We start from the raw sequence: 5000 nt of genomic DNA, 5'->3' as shown, positions 1-5000 counted from the left end.
GGAGGGGCCTCGCTTTGTCGTGTATGCTACCCCCGTTTGGCAACCTGACGGTGCTGAAAGCTCACAAAACACAGGGCTTCCCACAAGGCCAGCCACTTTGAGGCAGCTGTAAGCGCACCACACACACCCTACGTGGGGTGGGGAGGGAAGGAGCAGGGGTCGACCCCACATGCCTGCAAACCTCTAGAGCGGCCTTACAATGCTCGCTACTCTATGGACCGGCAACGGCAATTGAAACCAACCCTAAAATTCTTGCACAGTTGGCAGCCTTCCTTGGCACAAGACCAAACAGCGCAGCGAACCCGTGCAGCACCAACCCAAGGGGACAGCCTTCCCCACACACTCTGGAGGAGAAGAGGCTCCCTCGGGCTGAGTCACACAGCTCAAGATACTCGCTCATTCACGGAAAACTTGGGAAACAAAACCTGCTGACACACACCACTTATGCATCGCATGAAGATTGCCATTGTCCATACACTTGTGCAGGTGCGATGGAAATATTTTCTCGTTTTGGTGTATGCTATATTTTTACAGACAGCTACCGACAAACGGTAGAAATTAGCGGGGATAGGCCTCAGACATTACCCAAAGCTCCGGGAACGTGAGCGACGCAAGACGAATGGGCATTTTAAAGCAGATCTATGGCAGTTACTGACAGTGCCTGGCGTGGGTTACTTGTCTCCGTTGTCGAGAGGGGAAGACGACCCATGTATATGTAAAGGGCGATTTTTTTAGCAACCGTTAAGGCTGTTTTTCCCCTTCACTTGTATCGAGAGGGAAGCAAAGAACATGTATGGCGTGTACGTTTTTTTACGAATTTTCATTAGCAATCTAACGACATGAATTGCGAAGACGTTTTTTGAACAATTGTATTCCTTTCCCAAAACATCGAGTGTTAGTGTATAAAACCGCTAGAGAAAATAAATTGGCAGGCGAAACTTAAAAAGGAGAGACCCATGAACAGCATGGCCAGGCGGCTCACCTCGACGTTTTTCCCCCGAGCAAAGTCCGCCGAGACCCCCTGTATCCCACGGGGATGTACTGGCGTGCACTTAAAGGTTGATGCCGCTCTGTTACTTGGGAAACGAACCACAAGCCAAATCCAGCTAATTTGTGAATGACTTAGCTCTCCTGCTTTCTCGAGAACGTGCTTTTTTCGTCGGATGAAACTTCCACAGGCTTTTCCAGCAGATTGGCACGTGCACTCAAAAAAGTCAAAATTTGTACACATAGACCCCATCAAACGGGAGGAATTGGCCGGGATTGCTCTCATGTGCGTTACGGGGCATCGTTTCTCTCGCTCCGAATTCCATCGAGCTGGGAAATCGCTCATTTTTGCGTCGCCAAATATCGTACGAACGCCGTGAAACTTCCACAGGCTTTTCCAGCAGATTTGCACGTGCACTCAAAAAAGTCAAAATTTTTACACATAGACCCCATCAAACGGGAGAAATTGGCCCGGATTGCTCTCATGTGCGTTACGGGGCATCGTTTCTCTCGCGCCGAATTCTCTCGAGCTGGGAAATCGCTCATTTTTGCGTCGCCAAATATCGTACGAACGCCGTGAAACTTCCACAGGCTTTTTCAGCAGATTTGCACGTGCACTCAAAAAAGTCAAAATTTTTACACATAGACCCCATCAAACGGGAGAAATTGGCCGGGATTGCTCTCATGTGCGTTACGGGGCATCGTTTCTCTCGCTCCGAATTCCATCGAGCTGGGAAATCGCTCATTTTTGCGTCGCCAAATATCGTACGAACGCCGTGAAACTTCCACAGGCTTTTTCAGCAGATTTGCACGTGCACTCAAAAAAGTCAAAATTTTTACACATAGACCCCATCAAACGGGAGAAATTGGCCGGGATTGCTCTCATGTGCGTTACGGGGCATCGTTTCTGTCGCGCCGAATTCCATCGAGCTGGGAAATCGCTCATTTTTGCGTCGCCAAATATCGTACGAACGCCGTGAAACTTCCACAGGCTTTTCCAGCAGATTGGCACGTGCACTCAAAAAAGTCAAAATTTGTACACATAGACCCCATCAAACGGGAGAAATTGGCCGGGATTGCTCTCATGTGCGTTACGGGGCATCGTTTCTCTCGCTCCGAATTCCATCGAGCTGGGAAATCGCTCATTTTTGCGTCGCCAAATATCGTACGAACGCCGTGAAACTTCCACAGGCTTTTCCAGCAGATTTGCACGTGCACTCAAAAAAGTCAAAATTTTTACACATAGACCCCATCAAACGGGAGAAATTGGCCCGGATTGCTCTCATGTGCGTTACGGGGCATCGTTTCTCTCGCGCCGAATTCTCTCGAGCTGGGAAATCGCTCATTTTTGCGTCGCCAAATATCGTACGAACGCCGTGAAACTTCCACAGGCTTTTTCAGCAGATTTGCACCTGCACTCAAAAAAGTCAAAATTTTTACACATAGACCCCATCAAACGGGAGAAATTGGCCCGGATTGCTCTCATGTGCGTTACGGGGCATCGTTTCTGTCGCGCCGAATTCCATCGAGCTGGGAAATCGCTCATTTTTGCGTCGCCAAATATCGTACGAACGCCGTGAAACTTCCACAGGCTTTTCCAGCAGATTGGCACGTGCACTCAAAAAAGTCAAAATTTGTACACATAGACCCCATCAAACGGGAGAAATTGGCCGGGATTGCTCTCATGTGCGTTACGGGGCATCGTTTCTCTCGCTCCGAATTCTCTCGAGCTGGGAAATCGCTCATTTTTGCGTCGCCAAATATCGTACGAACGCCGTGAAACTTCCACAGGCTTTTTCAGCAGATTTGCACCTGCACTCAAAAAAGTCAAAATTTTTACACATAGACCCCATCAAACGGGAGAAATTGGCCCGGATTGCTCTCATGTGCGTTACGGGGCATCGTTTCTGTCGCGCCGAATTCCATCGAGCTGGGAAATCGCTCATTTTTGCGTCGCCAAATATCGTACGAACGCCGTGAAACTTCCACAGGCTTTTCCAGCAGATTGGCACGTGCACTCAAAAAAGTCAAAATTTGTACACATAGACCCCATCAAACGGGAGAAATTGGCCCGGATTGCTCTCATGTGCGTTACGGGGCATCGTTTCTCTCGCGCCGAATTCTCTCGAGCTGGGAAATCGCTCATTTTTGCGTCGCCAAATATCGTACGAACGCCGTGAAACTTCCACAGGCTTTTTCAGCAGATTTGCACCTGCACTCAAAAAAGTCAAAATTTTTACACATAGACCCCATCAAACGGGAGAAATTGGCCCGGATTGCTCTCATGTGCGTTACGGGGCATCGTTTCTGTCGCGCCGAATTCCATCGAGCTGGGAAATCGCTCATTTTTGCGTCGCCAAATATCGTACGAACGCCGTGAAACTTCCACAGGCTTTTCCAGCAGATTGGCACGTGCACTCAAAAAAGTCAAAATTTGTACACATAGACCCCATCAAACGGGAGAAATTGGCCGGGATTGCTCTCATGTGCGTTACGGGGCATCGTTTCTCTCGCTCCGAATTCCATCGAGCTGGGAAATCGCTCATTTTTGCGTCGCCAAATATCGTACGAACGCCGTGAAACTTCCACAGGCTTTTCCAGCAGATTTGCACGTGCACTCAAAAAAGTCAAAATTTTTACACATAGACCCCATCAAACGGGAGAAATTGGCCCGGATTGCTCTCATGTGCGTTACGGGGCATCGTTTCTCTCGCGCCGAATTCTCTCGAGCTGGGAAATCGCTCATTTTTGCGTCGCCAAATATCGTACGAACGCCGTGAAACTTCCACAGGCTTTTTCAGCAGATTTGCACGTGCACTCAAAAAAGTCAAAATTTTTACACATAGACCCCATCAAACGGGAGAAATTGGCCGGGATTGCTCTCATGTGCGTTACGGGGCATCGTTTCTCTCGCTCCGAATTCCATCGAGCTGGGAAATCGCTCATTTTTGCGTCGCCAAATATCGTACGAACGCCGTGAAACTTCCACAGGCTTTTTCAGCAGATTTGCACGTGCACTCAAAAAAGTCAAAATTTTTACACATAGACCCCATCAAACGGGAGAAATTGGCCGGGATTGCTCTCATGTGCGTTACGGGGCATCGTTTCTCTCGCGCCGAATTCTCTCGAGCTGGGAAATCGCTCATTTTTGCGTCGCCAAATATCGTACGAACGCCGTGAAACTTCCACAGGCTTTTTCAGCAGATTTGCACGTGCACTCAAAAAAGTCAAAATTTTTACACATAGACCCCATCAAACGGGAGAAATTGGCCCGGATTGCTCTCATGTGCGTTACGGGGCATCGTTTCTGTCGCGCCGAATTCCATCGAGCTGGGAAATCGCTCATTTTTGCGTCGCCAAATATCGTACGAACGCCGTGAAACTTCCACAGGCTTTTTCAGCAGATTTGCACCTGCACTCAAAAAAGTCAAAATTTTTACACATAGACCCCATCAAACGGGAGAAATTGGCCCGGATTGCTCTCATGTGCGTTACGGGGCATCGTTTCTCTCGCGCCGAATTCTCTCGAGCTGGGAAATCGCTCATTTTTGCGTCGCCAAATATCGTACGAACGCCGTGAAACTTCCACAGGCTTTTTCAGCAGATTTGCACCTGCACTCAAAAAAGTCAAAATTTTTACACATAGACCCCATCAAACGGGAGAAATTGGCCGGGATTGCTCTCATGTGCGTTACGGGGCATCGTTTCTCTCGCTCCGAATTCCATCGAGCTGGGAAATCGCTCATTTTTGCGTCGCCAAATATCGTACGAACGCCGTGAAACTTCCACAGGCTTTTTCAGCAGATTTGCACGTGCACTCAAAAAAGTCAAAATTTGTACACATAGACCCCATCAAACGGGAGAAATTGGCCCGGATTGCTCTCATGTGCGTTACGGGGCATCGTTTCTCTCGCGCCGAATTCTCTCGAGCTGGGAAATCGCTCATTTTTGCGTCGCCAAATATCGTACGAACGCCGTGAAACTTCCACAGGCTTTTTCAGCAGATTTGCACC

Source organism: Lampetra planeri, chromosome 4, assembly GCF_965212315.1.
Source record: "Lampetra planeri chromosome 4, kcLamPlan1.2.h2, whole genome shotgun sequence".
Lineage (NCBI taxonomy): Eukaryota > Metazoa > Chordata > Hyperoartia > Petromyzontiformes > Petromyzontidae > Lampetra > Lampetra planeri.
The sequence above is the reverse complement of the archived record's forward strand: the minus strand, read 5'-3'. Positions refer to the sequence as shown.